Source organism: Idiotropiscis lumnitzeri, chromosome 21 (assembly GCF_059441095.1).
Source record: "Idiotropiscis lumnitzeri isolate Australia: NSW breed Sydney's pygmy pipehorse chromosome 21, RoL_Ilum_1.0, whole genome shotgun sequence".
Classification (NCBI taxonomy): domain Eukaryota; kingdom Metazoa; phylum Chordata; class Actinopteri; order Syngnathiformes; family Syngnathidae; genus Idiotropiscis; species Idiotropiscis lumnitzeri.
The window spans coordinates 7,848,789-7,864,835 of NC_142411.1; the positions used below are offsets into that span (position 1 = coordinate 7,848,789).

The following is a 16,047-nucleotide window of genomic DNA, read 5'->3' on the forward strand; positions in this document are numbered from 1 at the left end:
GCTCCAGGAAAAAGACAGCACACATGTAACACTATTGCCACTGTGTTTCTACACCAACAGGAACATGTTTAGAATATTTTATTCTTTTTTATTTTTTACAAATCTCCTTCCCTAACCTTAGCTGAGGTTTTGATTCGAGGTGATGCTGATTTTTGTTGAGTCAGCTTATTCATCTCTTGTAATGTCAGTAGAGGGCACTCTAGGGACTAGTTAGACAGCACAGGACTGAACAAATATTCTTTAAACAAATCGATTTTTTTTTTATTTCTGTGAAGTAAAAAAAAAAATCCTATCACTAATCACGTCATATCATAGTTACATAAATTGTAGTGCCAATCCAGAAAAAGGAAAAGTATTTCTTTTCATAAATGTATCTTATCTTAACCCTTTGATTAAATTACTAAATCCTTTCTCATTTGTAGAATTTGTGTTCCCACTGTAATACAAGGAGTGTCTTTACCTAAACCTTTTAAATAAAATGTTTATATTATACGTTTTGAATTATTTTGCAAATGTGATTCTGATTTGTGTGAGTGCAACACGCCACACGTGCAGTACTTGGACAATAGTATTATTTAGACAGACTTAAACAATTGGTAATTGGGTACTACATAAACAAAACAAACTTAGCATGTCAGGGATTCAGTTATTTAGCGAAAAACTTGGACAGCTCTGCCGTTGTTTGGCACAGAAAGACGGAAATGGCAGAGCAGCATTGAACAAGAATATTGGATTAATAGTACAAATAATAATACAGTTGACAGCTTTGAATTAGTATGTTTATACAAGGCATAAAATGTGTCACAGTCGTGCCACAACAGCTAACTCACCATGTTGGAGCCAGTATTTGAATCTATTTTTTTTCTTGAAACAAGATTTAAATGAGACATTGTGCCACCTACTGGACAAATTTTGTTCAAGCCAACACGCATTTTAGTGTGCGCGCAAGCACATGAACGAGCCCAGTTGATTGGAACAGGTGCGCTCGTTGGGAGGAAAAGTTCGATGCTAAACTGTCGATTGTGCTTAAAGGCTAGTTTTTGTTTTTATTCATGACAGTCTGTTTGAATAATTAACTTTTAGAGTCGACAAACCTGTGCTTGCACACAAGACACACAAGCAACACAATTCACAATTCCATTGCTTATTAATGTACACACACCTCGGCAAATGGACCTGGGAACGATGGTTGCATGAAGACTAAAGTCATCTAAAAGTAAGACAAAAAAAATATTTTACGTCTGTGGGAGCGTGTTGGAAAATTGAATGTGGATCTTGTTGACCTTAACCGTTGGAAAAGGAAATTAATGCTACGATAAATTTTTGGGGGACATCTTAGTTGCCCATGTCCCCCATATATATATATATATTGATATATAGATATATAGAGATATATAGAGATATATATAGAGATATATATAGATATATAGAGATATATATAGAGATATATATAGATATATATAGAGATATATATAGATATATAGAGATATATGTAGATATATCTATATATATGTATCTATATCTATCTATCTATCTATCTATCTATCTATCTATCTATCTATCTATCTATCTATCTATCTATCTATCTATCTATCTATCTATCTATCTATCTATCTATCTATATATATATATATATATATATAGGATTAGAAATGTAAAATAATATATATGTTAAATGCAAACTCCATACACATCACTATCGCCAGATAAAATTAGATTGTCCTCAAGGTCCATGGGGATGCAGTTATATAATCAAATCTAGAGTGAGGGGCGTTGGTTTGCTTTGAGGTTGTGTGATACAACCCCGTGGCTTTTTTAAAAAAGATACATCCTCGCAATATCATTGATGACAGGTATGAAAATTCGTCGGGGGGGGACGATGACAAGAAGTGGACAGGACACGAGAGGAGGAGATGGATGTGTGGGGGGGGGGCAATGATGAAGCAGCGGAAGGTGACTCAGTGGAAATGGTGGGGATGGAGAAGTGGGCGGGTGGGGAGCGTGAGGGCTTTTGTAGCGCACAGGTCAGAATGAGATTGCTGGGCCTGTGGCTGGCCGTGACGCAGTGTGTCTGTCAGGGCGTGGCCTTGGACTTACACAGCCATGCAGTGTGTGTGTCGTAATTGTACCGGCATGTCCATATATCCAAATATGTCAACACCAAATGTAGGTCTGCCTGATTTTGTGAAAAGATTCCGTGACTGTGATGTTTATCTGGACGAGTGGGTGCTCATGTTGTGTTAAAAATGAGACCGCATCTTCCTCTCTTGTCTTGTGTTCTCCCCCCCCCCCCCTGCTGCTGAGTATCAGTGTGAGCGCCCTTCAGTGTGTGTTGCTGCTAAAAGCACTGCAGTCTCCCAGCACTCGCCCCGCGCCGCTTACTCAGCATTCCATCCCCGAAACCACTAACTGAATCTGGTGCGCATCGACACACAATGTGTGTGTTATGCTGTTCACAATTTACCTGTCTGCTTTCTTGCAATATATCGGTTATATACTGTTAGCTCTTATAATGATGTGCAGTTCTATTTCCTCAAGGCTGTTTACTGCGAAACGGTCAGGCTTCATTTATTTTGAATTAGGCCTTCGTTGATACAAATCAGAATTTACTTTTTCTATTCACGAGTCCTATTGTTATGTTTCTGCACAGTCAAATGTGATAGCTGGTAAGGGCGAAGTTATTTCATACAGTCACAGAAAGCTAAAAGCACTTAAAACACATTTTAAGTTTGCCATCCATGAGAAATTTCAGATTTGTAATTTGTCATGTTTTAATATTTTTTCTCACTTGTTGGTTTGTAGCAAAAAAATATACATTTTTTAATCCACACTTAAAAAAGCGCAATTTACAAGATTTTTCTAGCGATCCTGCTGCTGCAATGTCACGATCTTTAGGGAGCTCATCGTCACGATTGCGTGCGTAGAACTTTGAGTGAATACAATATTTTATTCAACCAAGGGAGCATGAGAACATAAGCAAGGATAAATGTAAATAACCAAACGAGGGACGAAGGAAGGAAGGAAGGAAGGAAGGACAAACAATTTCAGGTTGCTTTAGCAACATACGGGAGACTAACAGATGTAATCTAGACTACAATTACAAAAAGCAGAGTTACTTCCATGTGAGGATGTGAAACAATGTTACATGGCGGGAAAAAAATCAAGCACATGATCAAATTAGGGAAACAGCCTTCTCCAGCACCTCTAATCGAGCTGTTTGGAATGCCAAGCAGGTAGGTATGCGCTGGAGGCTTTGCCCATCCACCAAGATCAGGGACTGGAATAATCCCACAAATCAGACAGAGAACACCAAAACATGACACTCATGCAGTTATCAGTGTCCTGCCAGTGCACCTAATTGGAAATGCCAACCAAATCACGCTATACAGCAGGTAGGCTACTGAACTGAGCTGTACCACCTGGTGAAAAGGTAATTACAGCTACCTTGTAATTTTCCTGAGGGGAAGGAAAGGCATCTAATTAAAGCGAGGTCTTTATTTGTTTAAATGAACAACACATCAGCTTGTACTTGAGTAAATGCGTTGCATGTAATTCTGTCACCAAGCACATTAAACCAAGTGGACGAAAAACATTGAGTTCACGCGTGAGGATGTAAAAGACAATAAATTGACTAATTTGGATTGCGATGTTTAATATAGGAGACAATTAAACTGTGTTGTGCTTCACAGAAAACCGACAATCAACTCGATTATATTTCTAAAGCACTTTAAGACAAAGTGCTGTACATGGAGCAAAAGTCATACAAAAACCAATAAAACAAAAAGCACAGACACAGTAAGACCTAAAATAAGTCTTATGCTGAGTCAAAAGCCCAAGAATAAAAATACGTTTTAAAGAAGAGAAGCGAGGGGGGCTTGTCTCACATTTAGCGGGACGTCATTTCCAAAGAGCGGGACCTGCAACGGAAAAGGCTCGGGCCTTTCTGAGCCTTTGCTTAGTCCTCGGTCCGTCTAGTAGCATCTACTCCCAGCTCTGAGTTTTAGGTGGGACGAGACCATTTAAAGATTTAAAAACAAATAATAGAATCTTAAAAAGAACTCTAAAATGTACAGGGAGCCAGAGTAGGAGTTATTATGCTCCCTCTTACGAGTACCAGTCAAGAGGTGAGCAGCAGTATTTTGGACCAACTGGAGACGCTTGATGGAGGATTGGCTGACTCCAAAATAAAGTGCATTAGAGTAATCCAGTTTATGCAATTTAACAATGTACCATGAACGAGTGAACAGAAATTGGGAACTAAATACATACAGATGCGACCAAGGCACACACAGATGGCGAGAGCTGATTGGCTGATACACAGAGAGCAGGAATGACGAAACCAGATGGAGACAGAAATAATTGACAGACAGGAAAGGCGCAAACAAGTCACAGGGGAAGATAGCATGAGACAAAAAAACAAATCAGATCCAAACACAAAGCAAATCCAAAAGGTCAACAAAATGATTTGGTCAAAATCGCATATCGTGACATTTTATTTGAATGGTCACGTAATATATGAAGCTTGAATGTTTGCCCCTTGCTTGCATTGTGGATTGGTATAGATTTTGCTTTGCCATCCATCCATGAGGGAATTTTGTTTCATAGCAGCCTGACTGACTGTATGTGACGCAACAGTGCGTGTGTGTGACTTTGTGTTTGTTTTTTGTGCAGTGATTCATCATTCATTAGAGCGGCCTTGGCACCTTCATAGATTTCTTTAGCTTCCCATGCTACAGATTGCAATTTGCTGCAGGTCTGAGACTTTTATTATGAGAATATCGATTTGAATTTCATAGTGAGACCAATAACACCGGGTGGTAAATACGGGCGGCCGTGTCTTGGCTCAGATGAGCAGACCAATTCCTGCGTCCAAAAACAGATGCAATAAATATTTCACTGGATACATTACAGCTGCCTGCACTTCCTTTATAAATACTAGATTTGAGACATTTTGGCATGAATACATTTCGTCTCAATGTGTTCACCTCCAATGGTTTTACATGTGTTCAACAACTAAACAGACATCGACGGTAATTAATCAACACTACAGTGTGCAGTCTAACTGAGCTAGACCGACTGAATTCATTCCTCGCTCTAATTTTTCGGATGTGTAGTCTCCTCTGCCCCAAAACTGCTCATTAGTGTAGCGAGCACAGATCCTGAAAACCTGGGGGATGCCATTAGTCTAAAATGCCACACTCGGTGCTGCCTCCTTGCAAGAAAAGGCAACAGAAATAGCACAGTGCATGCATGCATCCAAGCAAAAACAGTCTGTACAGTGTGGTATATATTTTATCTTGAACATGTACAAAGGGCAAGGCTGTTTTATTTTTCTAGCGCATTTCATACACAAGGCAACTCAATGTGCTTTCACACAAGCGAAACCTACAAGTATTTACAAAAATAACAGTTAACAATTTTCAAAAGCAAAGAAGAGGAAACAGAAAGTCACTTAGAAAAATTACAAAAATATACCTTGACAACAGAACACTTTCCAAAAAAACAAAAAACGTTAAAGTAAAAAACATATATATATATATATATATATATATATTTTTTTTTTTTTATTATATATTTTTTATTATATATTTTTTATTACATATATTATTACATATATTTTTTTTTTATTATATATTTTTTTTTTATTATATATATTAGTGCTGTCAAGTGATTAATTTTTTTAACCAATCACAAAAAAATTCCATGGTTAATTGCGATTAATCACGTTTTTAAACTACAATTTTTTTCGAAGCTTGTAACAGATATTTACTTGAATAATATCTTAGTTGAATTGAAGCTAAATCACCCAATAAGAAGTATATTTAATTCAAAGACTGTTCTAATCACTTTCTTTGATTCTTGAATACGATCTAAATGGAGACATCTTTACAGGCATTTTTCTTCGAAACATTTCTCACAACTGCACACAAGCGCCGCACTCCCGCAGTGTTGGTTTGCAAAGCCCAATATTTGCAAATCATTTTTGAAGTAAATCAAACTGAATTAACAGTCAAAATATTTAACTGAGTTAAAAAATTAAAAATCTTTGGATTAATCACCTGAGTTAATGCTTTAATTTTGACAGCCCTAGGGTGACACTGACTACTTGACGACTCCTGCCAGCATTTTTATAGCACAATAAAACAGTAATTAAACAGTAATTAAGTCCAAAATTTCTGGATTATGTGAAGCATCCACAATGTCCAATATAACTGTTTGCAACCATCCATATCATGTCATGTATAATGATGCGATATTGTAACTTTTTAGAACTCATCATTACAAACGTGCAATTAAGAATGCATTGCATTCTCTTTTTAATATGTGAGGTGTCTTTAGGTTAACTGCTTTGTTCACTTGTTCCTGATGTTATCGCACAAAGAGAGTAGACATAAGCTGCAGGGTAATGGAAAGCCACGGTGGCTGAGCTTTTATTCCCTGGTTATTAGGGACGATGTAGGAGTCAAAGGAGGTAATGGGCTAGTGCTTGGTGTATTATTCCAAATTGAGGAAGCTGCTGCATGGCCCGCAGCTTAGTTGTTATGCTGCTAACCCGCTGGATTGATGTGTTGGTTTGGCGTGTGTGAGGATCAGCCAGTTGTTGCGCTGCAGTAGATTTCACAGTCTGACACCGATAGACCCAAATGTCTCTGTCGCTCTTGTCCTGCTGGCCTTCTCGCACCCTCTATTTGTATTTACCTTCAGGACTGTGTTGTCTGGCTGGTGTCACCAAAGCGGCTCTGGCAACCTTGAAAGTTGTCTCGCAGAATATCTGCGGGTACTTTTCATATGACAGTGAAATGTGGAAAAAAAAAAAAAAGAAAGAAAAGGAAATGGGGCTCGATTGAAGTCACGGCATCGGGTGGGGCAACAATTTTCATGAATAATGCCAGAGGGTTGAGGCCAGAAGGCTACACAAATTGCGGCCGTAGGGCGGGGGGACGACCCGCAAAAAAGGATGAAGTGCCCACCTCTGATATTTTTCCTTTTACAGATGCTAAAGCCTTCTAAAAGCATCTTCATAAAATATTGCTACACTAAATCCTTCACAGTGAAAAAAACATTCAAATGTATTTGACGATTATTTTTTATTATTACTGTAATTACAGTCACAGGATTGCAAGTCAAAACTAATATCTGCGTTTTTGCCTGAATTTACATGCTAGCTGTGTTAGGTGCTATGCTAACTGGTCAAGAATCATGGTATTACGTTTTGGAAAACATCTTTCCTGTTTTCAGAAGCGGAATCATGGTTGGTCGTTATCTGATTCCTGAACAACTGCAATGTAATTTTAGTTGACCGAATTGACCAGTCCGTGGGGCACTTTGGACCGGGATGCAAAGATCAGAATAAAAAAACTAAATTAAAATAAATTAAAAAAAAAAAAAAAAAAACATTGCGGGATTATTTATTATTTAATGCTGAAAAAATATTTTACTGATGCTTAAATGATGCTTCTCAAGATGCTAATTGTCTCGGTCGCAATACGCGAATATTAAATCCACAAGCTAGCAAAATGAGTAAAAATCAGACCTAGTACGAAGCCCACGCTGCACAATATGCACCTAACAAGCAATCCTGATTGGCGGTGATCATAAGTTATGGACTGATACGAACTGAAAAAATTTGGGGGAACACTGCTTTATGTAACCTGTACATAGGACTGTAATATAATATTTCCCAATGAACTCATGTAAACAACATCATTACGGATATGATTTTCTCTAAATAAGGTCAGTCTGATAATTAATGTTCATGTAAATATGTGCGCGCAACAAATCATTCTGTTTAGTGTTCACATGTGGGAATGCTCATTTATTCAGGATGTATAGCCGTTCGCTGATCTGGAGTGACTGTGTGCGCGTAGGGCAGCGAGCGAGCGTGAGTGTGAGGCTGATAGACGGCAGCCGGAAACCAAACCAAACATGGGCACAGGTGACGCACTGAGGATCCCCAGTTTCCATAGCAACAGGCAGGTGCAATACATTGGGAGGCGCTCTAGCTTTCGATCTGCGGAGGTGAAACATTTACATGCGCATCGTGGTGCGCCACACACACATATATACACACGTACACACACACACACCAGAAAAACAGGGAGGACTATGTGATATATAGATGAAGTACAATCTGATGAAATGGCTAAAAGAGAAAAAGCTTGAAGATTAAAGGTATAGGAGAAAGGAGGAAGGTTATATTATATAAAGGGGGACCGGGATATAAGATAAGAAAATAGGAGTTGTGGGGAAGGGGAGTTTGGAGGACAGGAGTGTTGATCTTTTACCTGGGGCTTCATCCATGATGAAGGAGATGAAAGGGTCAGAAAGGACTTGAGGTTGGATGGGGGAGAACAAAAAAAGAAAAATAGATTTGGAGTGTATATATTTTTTAAATGTCATGATGGTGGTTATGGCTGGCTGTGGTGTTCAAAATGAAGCAAGCGATATTTCTTTGTGATGCATTCAATTTCTACACAACTGCGCACTCCAGTGGGGACGAGGGATGGGCATTCTTAATTGTGCTCGATTCCTTATCATTTAATTGGCGTGAATGTGCTGTTTATGTAACAAAGTAGCACATTCTCTAAACCGTTTGGCTTTTGGTATAGTTGTGCAGATTCGCTCCTATCTATGCAATCTGTTTTGATTTTACACGTAATCGCGTTGCCCTAATAGCTCAACTCATGCTCGGTATGCCTGCAAAATATTTCATATCCTCGTTTAGCAAAAGTATAGCGCGCCTTGTCAGCAACGGAGCTATTTCTGTCATAGTTCAAACAACACACTCGGCACCTGGTTGCATCTGTGAATGGACCGAATGGACGTGGCCGGAAGTTCACTTAATTTTTGTGAGTGATGAAAGCTATTTTAAATGAAAGTAATGTTAAAATTATATAAACACATACTCGGCTAAGTGGAACGGTTTACCAGTAACTTTTTATCACTCACACGACAGGTGACAAGGCTATAAATAGATTAGCTTTCGCGCTCACATATACACGATGCCAGTACACAATGTTTGCTGTAATGTCTTTTATCACCAATCCGATCAATGATGTCACCGATAGATCACACTTTTTTCCTAAAATGCAAAATATTGACTGATTTCGATCCAGAAGATGTTTTTCTATACAGTGCTGTGTGATATGGACATTTTATTTCCTGATATAGTTTAAAAAATAAATAAATTTGAAATGAAAAATTTTCTTATCTTTTTTTTACATTTGCTTATGAAAGACTTTTTCTACAGAGAAAAATATGAAATATTGATAATATGAATTATTATTTATAGCGTAGCACATCTAAGTCACTCACGTCACACAAAAATGTGGAAATTCATTCTATGTTCGAGCGCATGCGTGACGGAGGTTATCCAGCGCAGTCCTGCCTGAGGCTCAAACCCACGTCACCACTCTTCCCTGAGTCGGGAGTCAAGTGCGCTGAACAGCAGACTAAAAGCTTGGGCTGCTAACCCGTTACTCCCGCTACTCTGGCTTTCGAGGAGTCAGCTTTGACTAATGTACTTTTGCACAGTGCGAGCTGGCATCTGTTACAGACTCACACACGCTTATTAAACTCTGCTCACATGAGATAGTCACAGTCGCCTGTTTTGCATGTCATTCCCACGCTCCGCTCTCTAGGCATGACTAATCGATGCTATGTTTTGCGCAGAGACAGGGTTACCATAAATACCAAAATACACGCAAATAAAAATATTAATAAAAGAAGGTTGTAGTCTACGATTGGACCATGTTGGCGAAATTCAGATCCAATCTAATGACGTCACTAATTTGCGAAATACGATGAATAGATAAGCTGGATCGTCAGACAAGCAGGCAAACGATTCACTGGAGTTTATTTCAAATATGAACAGAAAAAAAAAAAAATAAAATATTCTAAAAAAAAAATAATGGTAAAAAGCAGCAGTCAATTCCATCATTTGGCATCGTTTACATGTTAAATACAAAAAATATTGTATCTCGCGCTACCTCTAAATAGCTAGTCACGTACTCGAGTATATACAATATAAGTATCAGTACCCGCAATACAAAATATTTATTATCATTGTTTTTGCTCATCGCTGATCTACGTCCATAATTTCAACCCGTCAACTGTGTAAGCTTTCCTAATAATGTTAGCAAACAGCATCAATATCGTGCTCAAAGGCACTTGGTCAGAGACGACCGCTCTACCACTGAGTCATGTCGTGTTTTTTTTTTTCGAAGGTTCTACTGTATTGCTCCTAGCATGAAAATAAACTCCACTCAATTTATTTGCGTTTATAAATTAGGAGGATGCTTTATTCTAGTCATGCGGCAGGCGAATCTCAGCTGCTCAAACATTGAAACAGACACATGTTTATGAACAATTTTATCCACGCGTGTGTGCACATATGGGAGCTGGAGAGTATGCACATTTTGAGCTCAGTCAGCAGTAATGCGCGTTGGCCAGGAGGGATGTTAGATTCTGGGCCAGTGCACCGCCACAACTTCTCTTCAGTTTGCTCGCTGCTACATATGAAACAACATTAGGCGTTACCTGTGTGTGTGTTACCCGAGTTACTTTGCTCACTCAATCGGTCGCTCAGCATGACGACTTACAAAACATCATACGGTTCCCCCCACCTGCTCTGTTCTTCACTTCTTAGCTGGGCTCAGATGTTTACTTCCGGCCTATTTATAAAAGCTGCGGCCAAGGTTCCGAGGTTCACGTTCTCCAATTGCTATCGAGTCACTCGTGTGCAAAGTGAACCAAAGAGGGAGTGAAAGGAAAAAATGGGAATGCATGCAAATGAGCAGAGGGAGAGAAATTGGAAAAGACAAGGAAGGAAAGGAGAGACAAAAGGAGTTTGAGGTGTAGCGCCGCATGTCCGTGTGGATCAGTGTTCCCCTTCATTCGCGCACTCGTCAATGTCACCACTCAATATGGATCTATCATTGCCGCAATTATCGCCGTGAATCTTTTAAGTGGGCCGCACTCTCCTCAAAGCTATTCCTAATGCATGTCTTTGCTCAGGTTCGTTGGCGCACACTTCACCCTGACAAGACTAAACAACACAATTGGCCTGCAGGTGAATGAAAGGTGACGTGCACAGTTGTGACGGGATGGATGGAGAGACACAGAGTTTGGGCTGCCTACAGACAAACGCAGGTATTTTTCAATATTTTCTCGTTCAAACTCAGTTCTCAACTGTCATCGAGAAAATAGTTTGTTTTGGCTTGCATAGTTGAATTTACTGGAGAGGGAGCTTTATTTATATTGCGCATTTCATACAGAAGGTAACTCAATGTGCTTCACATATTTAGAAAATATACAAAAGTAAAGGAATTGAAGACAGTAAATTAACAGAATTAAGAAATAAAAAGTAGTTTGAGAAAATGACTAAAATAATTTACATTTATTGTGACACGAACATCCTGAAGTACATATTGAAAAATAGCAAAAACAAAATTTTAATAGGTGGGAATGAAAACATGTGTTTGCATTTTAAGTCTGCCATGTTACAGGTTATTTTTAAGATTTTTTTTTTTTAATTGCTCCATTTTAGCTAACCTAACAAAGGCTTTTCAACAGTTTGTGTCCTCCGACCACAGAATTTCCCATTAAAATATTTTTTGATGGTACACTGACGAGAGAGAGAGGGAGAGAGAGAGAGAGAGAGAGAGGGAGAGAGAGAGAGGGAGAGAGAGGGAGAGGGAGAGAGAGAGGGAGAGAGAGAGGGAGAGAGAGGGAGAGGGAGAGGGAGAGGGAGAGGGAGGGAGAGAGAGAGAGAGAGAGAGAGGGAGAGAGAGAGGGAGAGATTTTTCTTTTAGTGCTGAGTCACTGCAAGGCTGTTACTTCTGCAACACCCTCCCCCACATGAACTCATGCAGCTTGGCTCCATCTCCTCATCCTCTTCTCTTTTTAAACCTCGACGTATTTTATTTATTTATTTTAGGCGTATTTTCTACGATCCTTCATTACACTTGTGGAAATAATTATTCATGGTTTATTAATTAGTTCTTAATTATATGATCCGCACCTTATAAAACCTAAATGAATTGCTACGCATTTTTAGATAAGCAGAGTGACCTACTGTTTTGCTGAATAATGAGCCGGGATTTATTTGTGCGACTTAACCGCTTTGTTAGTTCTAAATGGTCATAACTCTTAAATAATGGTATGTAAAGTGCATTGCGGTTCATCGTTCATGGCCCCTGCTAAAGCTCGGATTTGAAAGTGATTGGGGTTTTTTTCAATGGGATTTTAAGCAAGTGCAGCTTCCGTGATGAAGCTGGATATCGATACTTTTGCGATAAAGTGGAGCTAGAAACACTTTGGAAACCAAATCACGCACAAAGTGCAGTCTAACTGTGCTCTGGATGCCATTTTCTTTTCTTTGGTAGTTTGCTTAATTTGGCCGTAATGGGGCGTTTGCGCCGTTGTGGGATGAAACATTTGCATTTAAAATCTGAGCAGTCTACCAAAATAGAACTTGTATTACACCTATTACACTCTAAGTGTGTCCTCCTAGTCAAATCGCTGTAACATCCGTCCATTTCGAATGCATCAAAACATGAAACAGAATCAATTAGAATCAGAATCAGAAATCCCTTTTTTGTCATTGTACTATAACAAGATAATGAAGGGAGAGAAAAAAAATTAAACAAGCATGTGATGTAGTATTAGAAAGCCGTAGAAAGTGTTGCAGTTCCGGCGGCATCTGGTAGGCTTCCTCTCCCCATCATCTGTCCGTCCCCCCTGAGCTGGAGTGCTGGAGGCTCCCAGGGGACCCGCAAGCACGAAAACCGAAGCGGATGCAAGTGGCGCCGATCCCAGGTGCGAACAGTTTGGTAGCTCCGTTTAATCATCAATCTCAACGCCGTGAGGAAATATAACCGCGAAGAATTCGGTTTCATTTGGAGCGGGAAAGACGCAAGTACAGTTCAGTTGTATTTAACTTTTTACGTACAGGACATTTACATTTATAATCTTTTAAGAACGACAATAAAAGAGTGGCAGTGAGGCCACACTTTTTGTGGATTTCTTTCTCATATTTGCTCAGTCACTCTTTCACAGTTCACCTCTATTCTGTTCTCCTGCGGCATCCCACCTACCCCGTGAAGTCTAATTACGGATGAAATACAGTAAGTCGGCAGAGAGAGAGAACAGTGTCTGCTGCAGGCTTGATAATACCGCAGCTAAGCTTTTCCTCCACTTGCTTGGGTTTCGCTCGCTGACCGCGAGCCGAGGCACCGATCTCTCCGTCCTCTCACTTCCCCCTGACGCCTCTCTCACTCACTCACTCGCACATGTCCCTCGTCGACTTCAAAGGCTTACCCTCCCAAAATTGGACTCTCTCTTCAGTCTTTTCAAAATGGGAAAACGGAGCCAGCAGTTTGCTTGGAAAGTCAACAATATATATATATATATTTTTTTTTTGGTGCCGATTCCGAATCCGCCCCATTTATGTCAAATGCATTAGATTTTCAATATGATGAAAACAATCCGCGCCCTCACAATGTTTGTTGTCAACTTCGGTTGTTTTACTTGATTTAGCCATTTGGCATTTATTTCTTCTTCAGGACATTCCAAATTGTTGTACGGCATTAGCTACAGTTTGTTCATCTTTCCTCTTTTTCAGTTGCCAATGATTCATGTTCAGCATTTGTTGAATTGGCTAATTGAAGTTTGATTAAACAACACTTTCATTCATTTAACAATTACGATCTAAGGAGCTTGTAATAACACACATAAAAGGCATGTTGGGCTTGATATGTTTAAATAATTCATCGATAACATGGTGTCCCTACTTTAATAGGGAGAATGAGCAATGGTAGATCATGGAGATCCATTCTCCACATACTCACGCGAGCTCAACCTATGACTCCGCCATGCTCACACAAGAGCCTCCCCCATCCTCTCATTTCTTCTCTTCTGGCTCCCCTCTCCAAATTGATTTTTTTCATGCGGTGTTATCATAACCATTCATTTAGAAGACAGGCTGACTTCAGAGCAATTGACGACACATTTGTTATGGTGCCAAGCAAGCGACAGAAGAGGACATGACAGCCAGTCCACGTTCAAAGATCAATACAAGGCTGATCAACTGGGCAAAAACCTGCCAGGGCTTTTATTATTCATTCTCGGATATTGTTTTTCTTAACAGGTATGAGAGCAGCGACATATTTGTTGTAGGTTTGTATGTTGTCCCCCACGCAAGTCCTTGTTTCTCAATGTGGAAATCTTTTCCTTCCTCCCCTAATGCAGTGTGACAAGACTGAGCTCATCGAGGAAGAGTCCGAGTGATTTAGAAATCTAAACTGAGTTCTTCTTCCGAGTGGAATAAAAGTTAACTGAAATTAGTTGAATTGCATTTCAAGGTCCAGCCCATGGATGCATACCTATAGGGTTCCACCCCAAATCTAGAATCCTGAGGCTGAACTCAAAGCGAAAAGAATGGTTCTATTGACTAGTGAGTGTAACAGGCACTACCCAGGACGAAACTACAGGCCTTCCAGAATTCATCAGAAGATTTGACTTGCTTATTGAATGGAAGTAACAAAAACCCATTAAGGCGAAGGAGCCAGATGGACTGTCATGGAAAGACAAGCCCCTGTTTCGCATGTACCACCAAATAATTGAAGAAGTAGCTGTCGTTGAGAAAACATACCAGAGACTGGAAAAAAAGTTGGACTAAAAGACAGCATGGAGTCACTATCATGGCAGCTCAAGAACAGGCCGGAAACGCAAGATCTATAGAGTCCTGGGTCGACAAGAAGCCCCAGAAATGTTGCAGTATATCACGGTAGGATGTGAGATTCTGGTTGGCAAGGCATACATGAAGTGACATACTGCAACCGGGTCACAGGAATAGTGTCCGGGAACATCCCTGCCAAATATGCACCTAAGGTCAAAGAATCAAGATGCCACACACCAACAAAGACGGGAGAGAGCAACCAGGCCAACATCCTGTGGGACTTCCAGATGCAGACTGACAAACTGGTGTAGCCGTCAAATTCAGAATCGTGTATAAATTTTAGTCGATCCCAACTGACGGTGTGAGGGGTGTTGTACACCCTGGACTGATTATTGCTAAAACAATAAATTTAATGGTAGCCCTTGACTTTGGCACAGTACTGCATCTGCTAGATAGTTAGTTTTATTTCAGGGGTGAACTTTTACTATTAATCACATACACTTATTTGTTGTCCATGCAGTTTATACCTTTGACATTGGATGGATGTAAAATTTGAATGGAAAAAAAACCCAAACATATATAACATATAGTAACAATGATTGACTTAGAAACTAGAAAGACAATTTTAAGGAATTCCACTTCCACTGTATCTGTCGATTGGGGAAAAAAAATTATTTAACTCATAATTTTTTTTTGTGCATGTCCTCAATCGGTTCATGAGTTCATGCAACTTTTTACACTCAAATTTCAGCAGAAAGTCAGAAATGATTCAAACATAAAATTGAAGGAATAGTTATTTTTAAAGAATGTAAGTAAAATCATTTGACCTCTTTTTTTAACATCAATCAATAGTGTGCTTTATTATTTTTGCAGTTTCATATTGAGGGATTTTAAGAACGAGTATACAGAAAAGTAAAATGACTGGACTCATGCACTGACGTTAAAATTATTAGACTGAAATGTACTTAAGTACGACAATTTTTTTAGATTTTTGTTTTATTTAAAATACCCGTTTTGATAACTTATATTTAAAAAAAAAAATTCTCTACACAAAAAATAGTTTGCCTCTTATAGGTTGTGCTCCAGCTTCTTAAATCCAAGCGCTGGAAAAATTAATTGATGTATATCCCAGTGACACGGTCAAGGTACTCGAGTAAAGTTCACTACCTGAACTTAAGTACAGTATTAAAATATCACTACTGGTTGACTATGCAGGTGTACCTAATGAAGTGTCCAATCAGTCTATTGAGGAATACGTATATCTAGTTTGAGATGCTGGATTCATGGACCATTATTTGAAAAATGTAATTTAAAAACAAAATCTAATAAAACGCCTCCCCATTTTTTTCCTATTAAACACTGCTACT

The 16,047-nt window shown here is 39.2% G+C and overlaps 1 long non-coding RNA gene across 1 annotated transcript; it reads left to right on the plus strand.

The window, feature by feature from the left end:
* Positions 1–1,072: 1,072 nt before the first annotated feature.
* LOC148316815 (uncharacterized) lies at positions 1,073–15,241 on the plus strand. Its single transcript, XR_015840142.1, has 3 exons — positions 1,073–1,216; positions 11,017–11,151; positions 14,251–15,241. It is a non-coding gene; the product is annotated as an uncharacterized LOC148316815 (long non-coding RNA).
* Positions 15,242–16,047: the final 806 nt, after the last annotated feature.